The sequence below is a fragment of the Choloepus didactylus genome, chromosome 2, assembly GCF_015220235.1.
Source record: "Choloepus didactylus isolate mChoDid1 chromosome 2, mChoDid1.pri, whole genome shotgun sequence".
Classification (NCBI taxonomy): domain Eukaryota; kingdom Metazoa; phylum Chordata; class Mammalia; order Pilosa; family Megalonychidae; genus Choloepus; species Choloepus didactylus.
This window is the reverse complement of record NC_051308.1, coordinates 155,296,364-155,312,601: the sequence shown is the minus strand read 5'-3', so window position 1 is coordinate 155,312,601 and position 16,238 is coordinate 155,296,364. Positions and strand designations below refer to the sequence as shown.

At 36.1% G+C, this 16,238-nt stretch overlaps 1 long non-coding RNA gene across 5 annotated transcripts in view; it reads right to left on the bottom strand.

Annotated features, from left to right (window-relative positions):
* The window catches only part of LOC119527078, a 90,261-nt gene extending 78,662 nt beyond the window's left edge, over positions 1-11,599 (bottom strand). For all 5 annotated transcript variants that reach the window (XR_005215316.1, XR_005215317.1, XR_005215319.1 and 2 more), the window contains exon 1: positions 11,412-11,599. This is a non-coding gene — a long non-coding RNA (uncharacterized LOC119527078). The remainder of the gene's footprint in view (positions 1-11,411) is intronic.
* Positions 11,600-16,238: the final 4,639 nt, after the last annotated feature.

Here is a 16,238-nt window from a genome sequence, read left to right as displayed (position 1 = left end):
GTAGAGGCAGAGAGACTGCCCTTGAAAGGACAGGGTGTGTTCAACTGGGGTTGCCATTGAGAACTGCCATCAAAAACAAGAGGGAGCAGATTTCCATGCCCACCTCAGCAATTGGCTGGAGAGACAACCCTTCACAGCTCTGCAGCTGGGAACTCCTGTGAGGGAACTAGGGATTTGGCAGACTTGTGTCGACCACATTTACTCTTTTGCCACAGAAGCCCACAGCATGCACAGCCAGCAGGCAGGGAGTAGCAGGGGTGCCAAATGGAAGTGCCATGAGCCCTTCTGCAAACCCAGAGACTCAAAGGTGCATGTTGGACAGAATCTAGGATACATTTGAGCTAGAGGATGAGACACATAGCCCCACAGCATGCAAGACATCCACTCAGAGACCTGGGAACTGCTGGACCACTGTGCCTGGGAGTGGACTCCCTGCTGAACTGCGCAGGGCCCGCCCCCAACCCACAGGGCTGGAAGTCCCCAGAACACATGGAAAACTGGTGCACTGAGTGGATATCCACACAGTTTGGGCCTGCCCAATGCACAGGTGAAGTTGGGGGACAGCTGGCTTGAGTGTAGGAGGTGGTTCAAGAGCACCATCTGCTTTGTAACACAGGGAAAGTGCACTCCACCAAGCTGTAGCTCTGCCAAATTATAAATAAATGTTCAAATAATCCTGCATATCCCAAAATAAACTTACCAAGATAAGCAAATGCCCCAAAGCCAAAAAGAGAACATCATTAAGCACATGAAGGAATAAGAAGAAATGGACAAGCCAAGTGACTAATTAAAAAGCTGGAGGGGACATAGAACTTGGAGCAATTAATCAAAGAAGTGCACACAAATCTCTAAAACAACTTTAATGGTTGGCTAAGGGCATAAAGGACATCAAGAAGACTAGAAGAGTGTAAAGAAGAATTTGAAAGAGTAAATAAAAAATAGATCTTACAGAATAAGAGATACTGTTGATCAAATTAAAAATATACTAGAGACATAATGCCACATATGAAGAGGCAGAAGAAAGAATAAGTGAAGTAGAGGACAGATCAATTGAATGTGAATACACAAGAGAACAAATGGTGAAAAAAAAAATTGAAATGGATCCCAGGGAAATGATGGAAAACATGAAGCACGAAAATATAAGAATCACTAGTGTCCCAGAGGGAGAAGAGAAGGGTAAAGGGTTAAGAAGGGTATTTGAAGACATAACTGGGTAAAACTTCCCAACCCTTCTAAATGACATAAATATGCAAATCAGAGATTCCCAATGAACTCCAAATATAATAAATACAAATAAACCCACTCAGAGGCATATACTAATCAGATTGTCAAATGTGAAGAGGAGAAAGTTCTGAAAGCAGCAAAAGAGAAGTGATTCACCTCATACAAGGAAGACCATATAATACTAAATATTGACTACCCAGCAGGCACCATGGAGTCAAGAAGGCGGTGGTATGGCACATTTAAGATTCTGAAAGAGAAAAATTACCAGCCAAGAATTCTTTATCCAGCAAAGCTCTCCTTCAAAATTGAGGGAGAAAAACAAATGCTGAGAGAATTTGCTAACAAGAGACCTGAACTGCAAGAAATATTAAAAGGAGTTCTCCTGGCTGAGAGAAAAAGAAAGGATAAAAAGGTCTGGAGAAGAGCACAGAACTGAAGAATACTAGCAAAGGAAACTTGAAGGAAAAAAAAAGATATGGGGGTGGGGGGTGGGGACAGACCTGACAAATAAAAGCCAAAGGATAAGATGGTTGACTCAAGGACTACCTTCACAGTAACAACATTGAATGTGGATGGATTAAACTCCCCAATTAAAAAATACAGAATGGCAGAATGCTTTAAAAAGTATGATCCATCAATGTGTTGTTTACAAGAGACTCATCTTAGACCCAGCGACATAAAGAGATCGAAAGTGAAAGGATGGAAAAAAAACATTCCATGCAAATTACAGCCAAAAGAAAGCAGAGGTAGCAATACTAATATCAGACAAAATAGACTTTAAATGCAAAGATGTCATAAGAGACAAAGAAGGACACTATACATTAATAAAAGGGATAATTCACCAAAGAGAAATAGCAATCATAAATATTTATGCACCCAATCTAGGTGTTCCACAGTACATGAGAGAAACATTGGCAAAACTGGAGGAAGCAATAGACATTTCTACAATAATAGTGGGACGCTTCAATACACCACTCTCTTTTATAGATAGAACAACCAAACAGAGGACCAATAAGGAAATTGAGAACCTATAAAACACGATAAATGAATTAGACTTAATAGACATATATAGAGCATTATATCCCAAATTATCAGAATACACATTCTTCTCTAGGGCTCATGGAATGTTCTCCAGGATAGATCAGATGCTGGGGCACAAAACAATCTTCAATAAATTTAGAAAGATTGAAATTATTCATAGCAAATACTCTGATCATAATGGAATGCAACTAGAAGTCAATAACCACCAAAGAGCCAGACATTCACAAAAAGTTAGAGGTTAAACAACACACTTCTAAAAATCAGAGGGTCAAAGAAGAAATTGCAAGAGAAATTGGTAAATATCTAGAGAGGAATGAAAACAAGAGCACAACCTATCAAAACCTATGAGATGCAGCAAAGGCTGTGCTGAGGGGGAAATTTATAGTTTTAAATGCAGACATTAAAAAGGAAGAAAGAACTAAAATCAAAGACCAACTGAGGAAGCTAGAGAATTATCAGGAAACTAACCCTAAAGCAAGCAGAAGAAAAGAAATAAAAAAGATTAAAGCAGAAATAAATGATACAAACAACAACAACAACAAAAAACACAACAGAGAGAATAAATAAAACAAAAGTTGAATTTTTGAGAAGATCAACAAGATTGACAAACCCTTGGCCCAGGCTGACAAAGTAAAAAAGACAGATGACCCAAATAAAAAAAAAAAAAAAACAGAAAGGATAAGGGATACTTTATTGTGGATCTCAAAGAAATTTTAAAAATCATAAAAGGATAATATGAACAACTGTATGCCAACAAACTAGACAATTTAGAGGAAATGGATAATTTCCTGGAAACACATGAACAGCCGAGACTGACCTGAACAGAAACAGAAGGCCTCAGCAAACCAATCACAAGTAAAGAGATCCAATCAGTCATCAAAACGTTTCATACAAATAAATGTCCCCCAATACATCATGTTCTTTGATGCGATCTTGTGGAAGCAGACATATTAGTGTTGATTAGGTTGGAATCCTTTGATTGAGTGTTTTCATGGAGATGTGACTCAGTCAACTTCAGGTGAGACCTTTGGTTGTATAATTTCCATGGAGGTGTTACCCTACCCATTCTTAAATCACTAAGAGCCATATAAAAGAGCTGACAAACAGAAGGAACTCAGAGCAGCTAAGAGTGACATTTTGGAGAGCCTGCTAAGAGTGACATTTTGGAGCTGTAGCTGAGACAGGCATTTTGGAGATGGCCATTGAAAGCTGACACTGACTTTTTGGAGAACACCATTTTGAAATGCAGTCTGGAAGCAAGCAGTCACCAGCCACATGCCTTCCCAGCTAACAGAGGTTTACTGGATGCCAATGGCCTTTCTCCAGTGAAGGTACCCTACTGTTGATGTGTTACCTTGGATGCTTTATGGCCTTAAGATTGTAACTTTGTAACCAAGTAAGTCCCCTTTATGAAAGCCAATCCATTTCCGGTGTTTTGCAAAATGGTAGCATTAGCAAACCAGAACAGTTGTCAAACTGTCACTTGCCAAGGACAAGGAAAGAGTTCTGAAAGCTGCAAGAGAAAAGCAGTGTGTTAAATGCAAAAGAGTCTCAATAAGATTAAGTTCCAATTTCTCAGCAAAAACTATAGAGGCAAGAAGATGTGGGACAAAATATTTAAAGAATTGAAAGAAAATAATTGCCAGTCAAGATTATTTTATATCCAGTGAGACTGTCTTTCAAAAATGAGGGAGAAATTAAGACATTTCCTGATAAAGAAAAGCTGAGAGAATTTGTCATCACAAAATCTGCCCAACAAGTAAGGCTGAAGGGAAATTTGAAGACTGAATGGAAAGAATGCTAGACAGTGGATCAAAGTGGCATAAAGAAATAAGAACTCTGGTAAAGGTATGGGTAATTATAAATGCCAGTATTATGTATTGTATTTTTTGGTATGTAACTTCAATTTTTATTTCTTACAGATTCCAAAATGCAAATGCATAAAAAGTAATGATAAATATGTGTTTTTGGACACACAATTAATAAAGATATAATTTATAATATGTACAATGAAAAGGCAAGAGGACAGAGGGCTATAGGAACAGTGGATGTGTAAGCATTTCAATTAAGCTGATATCAAATCAGAATTGATTGTTAAAGATTTAGGATAATAAAATTTTAGCCATGGTAACCACAAAGAAAATTTATGAAAAATAAATGCAGAAAGAAATGAGAAGGGACTGAAAATTGTACAATACAAAAAAAATCAAGTAAATATGAAGGTAGGCATTAACAATAATTGAGAGGCAAAAAAGGTAAAAAACTTACAAAGATGAAACAATAAAATGGCAGAAGAAAGTCTGGCATTACCAGGAGTTACTTTAAATGTAAATGAACTAAACCGTCCTGTCTAAAGGCAGATATTTGCACAAAGAGAATTAAAAAAAAAGCACGACCCATCTATATGCTTTTTACAAGACATTCACCCTAATTCAAAGTCACAAGCAGGTTGAAAGTGAAAGGAAAAAATTATTCCAAACTAATAGTTATCTAAAGAGAACAGGAGTAGGTATACCAACAATAGATAAAATAGACTTTCTTTTTTAAAATTAACTTTATTTATATTAAAAGAAAACATTTCCAAACAAAACAAAGCAAAGGAATAGGAAAAACAAATATCCTGAAATATAACTTCATTGCTTCCAATATGCTCATACCATACTACAAGAAAATTAACAAACCATAGTCATTCCTTGATAAAAAGACTTTCATTTAAAAAAAACTGTTATCATGGATAAAGAAGGTCACTATATACTGATGAAGGATCAATTCAAACAGAAGACATAATAATTATAAATATATATGCACCTAATGGGAGATTTCCAAAATATATGAAGCAAATATTAACAGATTGGAAGGGAGAAATAGATTTACATTAATAGCTGGAGAATTCAATACATTACTTTCAATAATGGATCAAACATCTAGACAGAAGATCAATGAGAAAATAGAAGACTTAAATGATATTCTAAGCCAACTTGACATAACAGACATATATAGAACATTTCACCCAACAACAGCAAAATACACATACTTCTCTAATGTACATGGATCATTCTCCAGGATAGACTATATATAAGGTCACAAAACAAGTCTCAATAATTTCAAAATTATTGAAATCATACAGTTTATCTCCTCTGACTATGATGCAATAAAGCCATAAATCAATAACAGAGGGAGAAATGGAAAATTAACAAATATGTGGAAATTAAATAATGTATTCTTAAACTGCTAAGGGGTGAAAGAAGAAATCACAAGGGAAATTAGGAAAAATCTTGATGTGAATGAAAATGAAAATGCAACATACCACAACTTGTGGAGTACAATAAGACAGGGCTGGGAGGAAAATTTATAGACCTAAATGTTTTCATTTAAAAAGAATAAAAATCTCAATTCAGAGCCCTAACTTCAAAGTGGATAATCTAGAAAAAGAAGAGCAAATGAAATCCAAAGTGACCAGAAAGAAGGAAATAACAAAGATTAGAGCAGAGATAAATGAAATAAAGAACTAAAAAACAATAGAATCAACAAAACTAAAAGTTAGTTCTATGAAAAGATCAATAAAATCAAAGAAGCTTTACCTAGACTGACAAAGAGAGAAAGAGAACGAGAGAGAGAGAGAGGGAGGGAGGGAGGGAAAGAGAATAACTAATTCAGAAATGAAATGGAGGACATTATTAATGATCTGACAGAAATAAAAATGGATTATAAGAGTATATTATGAACAACTGCATGCAACAAATTAGATAACCTAGATGAAATGGGCATACACACAAACAACCAACATAGACTTAAATGGTAATAGACGATCTCTACAGACCAATAACAAGTAAAGAGACTGAATCAGTAATCAAACCCAGGACCAGATGGCTCCACTGGCAAATTTTACCAAACTTTCCAAGAAGAATTAACTCTATTCCTGCTCAAACTCTTCCAAAAATTTAAGAGGAAGAATACTTCCTAACTCTTACTATGAGGCCAAAATGACCCTAATACTAAAGCCAGAGATAGATACCACAAGAAAAGAAAATTACAGACCAATATCTCTTATGAATATAGATGCTAATATCCTCAACAAAATCCTAGCAAACTGAATCCAACAGCACATTAGAAGAATTATACAGCATGATCAAATGGGATTTACCCCAGGTATTCAAGGATGGTTCAACACAAGTAAATCAATTAATATAATACACCACATTAATAGAATGAAGAAAAAAAAAACACATTATCATCTCAATTGATGCAGAAAAGGCATTTGAAAATCCAGCATCCCTTCTTGAAAAAACATATAGAAAAATAGGAATAGAAGGGAACTCCCTCAACATGTTAAAGGGAATATATGAAAAACCCACTGCTGACATCATAAAGAATGGTAAAAGACTGGAAGCTTTCCTCCTAAAATCAGGAACAAGACAAGGATGCTCACTGTTACCACTGTTATTCAACATTGCTTTGGAAGTTTTAGCAGAGCAATTATGCAACAGAAAGAAATAAAAGGCATCCAAATTGGAAAGGAAGAGATAAAACTTTCCCTATTTGCAGATTACCTGATCTATACATAGAAAATCTTGAAAAATACACAACAGAGCTACTAGAGCTAGTAAACTCATTCAGCAAAATGGTAGGGTACAAGATTAACACGCCAAAATCAGTAGTGTTTCTATACACTAGTAATGAACAATATGAAAAGAAAATTTAAAAAAAAGTTCCATTTACAATAGCAACTAAAAGAATGGAGTAGCTAGGAATAAATTTGATCAAAGATGTCAAGGTTTTACATGCAGAAAGCTATACAGAATTGCTAAAAAATCAAAGGCACCTAAACAAATGGAGGGACATTCTATGTTCATGGACTGGAGGACTAAATATTGTTAAGATATCAATTCTACCCTAAGCAATTTACATATTCAATGCAATTCCAATCAAAGTTCCATCAGCCTTCTTGGCATAAATTGAAAAGCTAATCATCAAATTTATATAGATGGACAAGGGGCCTTGAATAGCTGAAGCCATCCTGAAAAAGAAGAATGAGATTAAAGGACTCGTATTTCCCAATTTTAAAACTTATTACAAAGCTACAGTAATCAAAACAGCATGGTACTGGCACAAGGACAGGCAAACAGGCCAATGAAATTAACTGAGAGTTCTGAAATAACCCTCACATCTATGGCTAATTGTATTTTCACCAATGTGCCAAGTCCATTCAGCTGGGAATGAATAGCCTTTTCAAACAAATGGTGCTGGAAAAATTGGATCTACATATGCAAAACAATGAGGGTGGACTCCTACATCATACCATATACAAAACTCAACTCAAAATGGATGAAAGGCCTAAATATGATAACCAAAACTTATAAAACTACTAGAATAAAACATAGGGAAGCACATTCAGGACTTTGTATTGGACAATGGTTTCTTAGACCTTACACCAGAAGCACAATCAACAAAAGAAAAAAATAAATAAATGGGACCCCATCAAAATTAAAAATGTTTGTGCATCAAGGACTTTACCATGAAAAAAAAAAAAAACCTACAGAATGGGAGAAAATATTTGGAAACCACATATCCAATAAGGGCTTAATATCCAGAATATATAAAGAAATCTTATAATCCAACAACAAAAAGAATAATACAGTTTGAAAAATAGGCAATAGACTTGAATAGACATTTCTCCAAAGAATATATACAAATAGCCAAGCAGCACATGAAAAGATGCTTAACATCATTAGTCATTGGGGAAATGCTAATGAAAACCACAAGACACCATTTCACACCTACCACAATGGCTACTGTTTCAAAAAAATATAAAATAACACATGCTAAGGAGGATATGTAAAAATAAGAACACTCATTCATTATTAGTGGAAATGTAAAATGGTGCAGCCACTGTGGCAAACAGTTTGGAGTTTCTTCAGAAAGTTAAGTATAGAATTACCATACTACCTGGCAATCCCAATTCTAAGTATATACTCCCCCAAAAGCAGGAACTTCAACAGATATTTGCACACCAATGTTCATTCATAGAGGCATTATTCATAATTGTCAAAAGATGAAAGCAGCCCAACTGTGCATCAAGGGATGAACTGATAAACAAAATTTGGTATATACATATAATGGAATGTTATTCAACTTTCAAAGGAATGGAGTTCTGATATGTGGGACAACATGGATGAACCTTGAAGATATCATGTTGAATGAAATAAGCCAATACAAAATGACAAATATTGTATGATCTCACTGATATGAAATAATTAGAATAAGGAAATTTATAGAGTTGGTAACTAGAATATAGATTACCAGAGGCAGCGGTGCTGGTAAGGAATGGTGAATTCATGTTTAATTGGTACAGAGTTTCTTTTTTGGATTTATGGAAAAGTTTTGGTAATGAATGGTGTTGATGCTAGCACAACATTTAAAATGAAATAACACTGAATTTATATTTGGGTGTGGTGAAAAGGGGAAATTTTGGTAGTATATATATTACTGGAATAAAAATAATAAAAAACAACAATAGGACTTAACAACACAAACAGTGAAAACTGTTGTAAACTGTTCTGGTTTGCTAAAGCTGCCAGAATGCAATATACCAAAAAAAAAAAAAAAAAAAAAAAAAAGGGATTGGCTTTTTCAATGGGGATTTATTAGGTTGCAAATTTACAGTTCTAAGGCCATAAAAGTGTTCAAACTAAGGCATCAGCAAGAGGACACCTTCACTGAAGAAAGACCCAAGACATCTGGAGCACCTCTGTCAGCTGGGAAGGCACATGGCTGGTGTCTGCTGGACATTTGCTCCTGGGTTGCATTGCTTTCAGCTTCTGATTCCAGTGGCTTTCTCTTTAAGCATATGTGGGTTCTCATTTAGCTTCCCCAGGGCAAACTCTGGGCTTCATCTCTTAGCTTAGCATCTCCAAATGTCTTTCTGTCTGCATCTCAAGTGTCTGGGTCTGTGTCAGCTCTGAGCTCTCTCTCTCCCTGAGCTGTCTTAAGGACTCCTGTAAACTAATTAAGACCCACCTTGAATGGGCAGGGTCACATCTCCATGGAAAGAATCTAATCAAACTTTCCCACCCACAATTGGGTGGGCCACATCTCCATGAAAGCAACTTACTCAAAACGATCCCACCCACAATAAGTCTGGACCCACAAGAGTGGATTAAAAGAACATAGTCTTTTCTGAGGTACAAACGGATTTACACCAACACATAAACTATGGGCCATGGTTAAGAGGATAATTATAGTACTGTTTCATATACTGTAACAAAGTTACCACACTAATGCAAAGTGTTAATGATGGAGAAAACTGAATGTGATGGGGGGTATATAGAACTCTGTAGTTTTTGCATAATATTTCTGGAAATCTACAACTTCTTTTTAAAAAATCAAGAGAATAAATAATTCCTGTAAGAATTTGATGGGGGTTTTAAAAGATCTACCTGAAAGGCAAGAGAGTGAAGACATATACTGACTGAGTGACAGTGGTCAAGTCATTTAACTTTCTGCAAGGATCATTTTCTTCTTTTCTAAAACTATGAGGTTGGGCTAGACAATCTCAAGTGCCCTTACACATCTAACATTCAATCACCTGAGAGCTTCAGAATTCTTGGGCTATGGCCACCGTCATTTCAGTTCACTCTGACTAGCCTCGAAAATCTTACAAGATCTTCCAGCCAATTGATGGGGATGCATTTCAAGCATAGGAACTCTAAAGATAGTGGCTGTTTGGTCTGCTTTCCTGAATTGAATTGACCTCCCAGCTTTGTGAAGTATATCTTTCATTGACTTCAATACCAGCCGCTTAATCCTGGGAAATTAGTTGAGAGAGTTTGAGTTTGAATTTCTCTGGTTTTATTGGTATGTGGAAAATTTTATTACTTAAGTCTCACTTTTGTGTGTTACATTGTAATTTTTAAGAGATCATCATAGCAATCTCCTATTTCTGCTAAATCTCTCTGAAAATCCAAATGGGTTTATTTCTTAAATTGCTAATAACCTTATCCTGTCAGATAAATTATCAAGTATATGGACTACAGTTGAATGTAAACTCATTTTATTTGAGGAAGTCAAGAGCAATACAGATTTTCATTTTGAGAATAAAACTGCTGGGATGAATTACTTGGAATGCAGTTCAACATGATGAAATGTCATAAATTATACTGAAAATTTCCTTGTGTAGGTATTCAGCTTTGAATGTTTTTATTGATAAAGCAGCGATTTATTTTTTTCCTTTCTCTTTTTATGGGGACTAACAATTACATTACCCTGGGAAAGAATTTAACTTCTATTAGCTGACTATAGCACTCATACATGAAACTCTTATTATAACTCTTATGCAAATTTTTACCAAAAAAATGTCCCTTAAGAAGTTCTGCCTCATACCTTCAGCCTAAAGTCACCTGCCTTGTGTCCTCTGGCCTCTCATGTAAGAGTAACTCAAGAGAGCAAGTCATTTCACTAAAGTTCAAAGCAGAAGCTAAGGTGAGAAGTATTCTCAGATATAGCATAACAAATGCACTGCTTCGTAAAGATGGTTTTTCAAACAAAAGCTTGGCAAAGCTCAAGAATCAGAACAGAAGGCAATACAGAGTCCTACCAGCTGCACTTGAAGCTCTTGAAGTGTGCTGGATGATTGCTTAACACACTTTTCCCCAACTGAGCATGCGTTTTGGCAGTCAGTCCTCTGCTTAGGTTCTGCCATTTTATTTTCAAGAACTTACTACAATATACAAAAGTGAAAAAAAAAAATTCAAGCTTTTTAAGTTCCTGAGTTTGAGTAGAGTCTCCAATATTGACCTGCTGCATTCCAGAGAAACCTGTTGGAAAGCTTTGACAAACCTCTGTGCAAACAGAGGAAAGGTCCTCGTTCCCTTTGCATTAGTCACTCTGTAAAAGATTAATCCTAACGAGCTGTTTTCTGCAGACAAACACACCCAGGCTTTGTATTACATACCTACGATTTCTCAATATTTAGCCCAAAATGTGTACACTCAGATGCCGATAGAGATCATCTTTCTAGAAACCATTAACTACAGTATTAACTGTAATAACTTAGTGAGTTTAAGGAACGATGCCAAGCAGGCGGCTGCTCTGAGTTGCTGGGAAGCAGTTGTTCAAACAGTATTAAAGAAAGCATTGGTGGAACTTACCTTTCTAAACACAGAACAAGAAGAAAACACAGTCCACTATCTTTTTGTTTCATTTATTCTATACTGCCATCTCTTCCTCTGTGACTTTGCTGGGTCAGTTTTCAGCAGGTAGTGCTGCTAGCCTAACTGATTTCATCAGTTAATGGCAGTCACTGTGACAGAGTCTGAGGTTTTTCACTCATGGAGACTTCCTGATACCTTTGCCAGGCCCTGGGAGGGCAAACTTCCACAGGACTGATATGTTGACCCAAGAGATTTCAGTAGCTCTCTACCTTTACACTATGACACAATGCCACACTATCCAACCACTGGTGAGCTGGCCAAGGGACCAGGTTGCTTCGAATACATTTCTAGGAGTTAAGTGTTTATGCCTAGCATCCTTATTCCAGTGCAGTTCTGAAATTAAATGTCATTTATATTCCATTAGGACCTTGCTTTATGAAAAGAGGTTTTTATTTTACTTTACATTATATTATTTTGTTTTATTTTATTTTATTTTATTTTATTATTTTCTTACCTACTCTTGGGACTTTTGCGACAATTGAGATTACAAAGACAAAAAGGTAAAGAAACTGGAAAAGATATAAAAATTGAGATAAAACAAGGAGGGGATATGAAGCACAGAGAAGCATAAATCCAGTCAGTGATAGCAATCAATTTGAATTTAAACTCAAAATAAACTTTTATTAAGCTGTATATATAGCCATATATATATAGCCATATATATAGCCATATACATATAGCCATATATATATATAGCCATATACATATAGCCATAAATATATATAGCCATATATATATATATATATATATATATATATATATATATATATATATAGCCATATATGTATGGCACAGTGCTAGATAATGTAGACTTAACAAACAGAATATGACACAGTCCCTCACCTTAAAAAGCTGGTATTGTAATGGGGAAACAGATCAATAATGATTGCTAGCATGTTTTCTTTTTTGTAATTTGTGCCAACCACTGGGCATAGCAGTTTATACAGTATCATTTTTGATCCTCACTACAACACTATGAGATTAAGTACCATTATTATTACCATTTTATTGGTAAAGAATCTGAGGCTCAAAAAAATTGAATAACATTGCCCAAGAGCCACAGCCAGTAAATAGACAAACCCGGAATCAAAGCTAGATCTATCTTCTCAACTCATGTAATTTAGGATTAAGATACAGTGCCTCATCAATGAATAATAATACCAAGCATTTTGGAATAAATGCTAAAACAGAGGTAGGAAAAAGTTATTTGGGAGAACAAAGGAGAAAATAATTAATTTTAACTAGTGTCATTAGGAAGTTTCATTGCTTGTGATCCATGGTGATATCAATGTCTTCAACATGTTGCAAAGACTTTTTAATGTGAGTTTAAGGTGTTTTGGTGTTATTTTCAAGAACTGAGAAGCTCTCTCACCTTTCTGATTCGGGGAGTAATATGCAAACCAAAGGGAGAATTTGAGTTGAGTGATGGCCTGCACTGTCCATTGTTATCAGTCACTACTACACTTAGCTACTGAGCATTTAAATTTGGCAAGGGCGAATGAGGAATGGAAGTTTTAATTTTATTTAAATTCAAATTTAAAACTGACACTCAATTCAGTTCTTGGAAACATTTTTAATGTTTGGAACAATTTAGGGATGTGAATCTATTTTTTCAACTGTAAATTTTATTAAATCTAAAATACAGGTCAAATATTTCCAGGGAAAGTTTACATCTGATTGAGACGTTCTGCAAGTGTAAAATATACATCAAATTTTGAAGATTTAACAGGAACTAAGAATGTAAACTATGTAATTATCAATTTTGTATTAATTACATGCTGAAATGATAATATTTTGGATATATTAGGTTAACTAAAATATCTAAAATTATCTAATAAATTGAAATATAAATAAGTAAACAAATACTATCTTAATATAAAACTTATACTAAATAAATATGTAGATATATAAATTTAAGTAATAAAATTATTATAAAATTAAATAAAATTAGTAAAATTATTTTCACCTGTTTCTTTTTACTTATTTTGAATGTGGCTACTAGAAAATTTTAAATGACTAAAATGGCTAATGTTAAATTTTCTGTTGGATAGTACTGATCGAGACTAAGAACAGGACTTTATTACAAGCTTACAGAAAGTATGGGAAATGCAGTGAAATCTAGAGGACAAAAACCTCAGGTACTATGAACTTACTACCCAGCACATTTTTTGGGGGGAAAGCAACTGAGCAATTGATGTATACCTATACCTTAGGCAAAAGCCTTTAAAACCAATTAACAAGGACGGAAAGAATGCGGTGCTTTTTCACAAGAAGCTAGGGCAGCAATACAATTCTAGGACTTGGGGAAGCAGCCTGCGTGTATGCAGTCTTCCTCCCACCATGTTATTGTAAATTCCACGAGGTCAAGGATACGTACTTATCTTGTGCAGTGCTACAATGTCAGCAACTAAACAGTGCTCTGTAAATGAACTAATACGTTCAAAAACTTTAATGGCTTGGAAGACAGCTCGCTGTCACCCATTTCTTTGCTTATCATTTCATCTGGCATCTCAGACCTCCCTTCTAGGTTTATGTTTCTTTGACTTGAAGTATATCCTTTAGTCATTCCTTCACTGAGATTCTACTTGTGATAAAGTCAGTTTTTGATTTTCTAAGAAGGTCTTTATTTTATCCTAATTGTTAATAATAGTTAATTAAGTTAATTAACCATGTGTAATATAGAGTGTAATAAAGACTATGACTCCATATTTGGTGTTTGCTGACAGCTTTAAGGCCTCACCACTCCTCTCTCCCTTTCCACCATATATTTGGGCAGGCTGATAAGAAAGTCCAGGTGCTCCTCCCTTTGGCACCAGCAGGAAATTCAAACGATATACACTGCAGTCCATGTGAGAGAACTCTCACCCCAATCTCATGCCCAACTATCCACCATAAAACCCTAAGCCATTCATTACTCCCTGCTTTCTCAAGCCATTCTCAGACGTGTTTAGAAGCCTGCTTTTCTCTCTCCAGAAAGTTGCATTTTGCAAGTAATAAACCTTTTCCTGCCCTATTTGTGCGTGTATTGTGTCATCAGTTTTGACATCTGAATCAAATTTGGGTGGAATCCCTTTTCACATCTGTGGAGTGACCACAATTGGAGCAGTGAACAGGGGGTCTAGATGATGACTGACACCACTGGGGGTCTTTTTTCTCTAGCTTTGGCTTGTTAAATAACTCTGATGTTTGCTGACTAGCATGCTCTTTGAGCTGTACTGCTGCCTGCTGTCAAGTTTGTGCTTTGAGCTGTGCAGCTTTGTACTGCCTTTGCTGAGTCTGAGTCCTGTTATGGATTTAATCAACCTAAGTTGGAGGTTTTAATAATTTAGGGACAGGAGTATGGGATAGGGAGCCTTCTTAAAGCTGCCCTGGATCACGTCTCAGCATACACCTACTTGTGTGCCTCATATTGAACCATGTGTCTTGATTCCAGCACAAATATGACCGATGCAAAGCTCAGGGAAATGACTTTTACTCTATGACTATTGGATGTGTGTCTTAACCAAGCATTGGCCCCATTCCATAGTGCACTTGGGGGAAGGACTGATAACTGTGCAATGTATGGGCCCATTGGGTTGTCACTCATATGGATGAAGAGCCATTTCAAGGTAGCATGCTGAGGTCCACACCCTAAAAAGCTGGCTCACTAGGACCCAACAAAAACACCTTTGCTGCAGTTACTAACTATTCTCTGTCACCAAAAAAGAGATTCTGATACTCAAGAGTTACAGAGAAAAACACCTGTGCCATCTGAGTTCATTCAACCGTTTCCACTGGGGAGACTCTCAACCCTGATGATACTGATATGAAACTCCATGGAGGAAGACACTTATAATATGAGCAGGGTAGGTAGAGTGGATCACCCCTGATGTATATCCAGTAATTGAAACTAAAAACAAAAACAAAAATTTGGATACAGGGGAAGGAAACACAAAATAGACAGAGAGGTCCACATATTGACAAAATTGGAAATCCAAAATTGACTAAAAGAAATTATATGACAAAAAAACGTAGGTTCTGAATTAACTAACATCCACCGAGATAAATCAATTGGCAATCCTCCATGCCTTAATCAATACTGGGACTCAAATTACACTTATACCTGGGTATCCCACCAGATTTGAACAATGAAGGGACCATAATCTTTGGGGTGTTACCGAACATAAAATAGAGGACAAATGGGTATGCCTGCAACTTAACCATCAGAATTATTGCCTTAGCCTAAACTTCCCATAGCCATAGCATCCATTGCCTTAAAATACCCCATAATGGGCATCAACACTCTGACCCAATGAATAATACAGTAAAAAATTAAATTATTTGGCACCTACTATTATTGACTTGACATAAAGGAACCCCTTGGGCTGCCATCCTTGGTCCTATGCTGTATACCATTAGAGAACATCCTGGAAACAGAGGCTCTCATAGACCCAGAGTAGGTGATCCTTCACACTCAACTGCTGTTATGCCTTGAGTTATGAAAGCAGCACTCCACAACTTCTACATGGAACTGAAGCCTCCTTGTTAAACTTAAAATGACACCTACAAGATAGAGCCAAATCTAGGATCTGCAGGAGGGTGAACTCAGTCCCTGGCCAAATGACACTGTGTTGAAGGAGGGCACCCCTATCCCAGAATCTTGACTACCAGGGGAGTCCCTTAGGATAAACTGAGTGAATAGCGACGGCAGTTCATATATGTGTTGCTACCCAACACATCTGATGGAGCTCGCTGAACAGCTGCTGCTTTTCATCCCCTAACTGG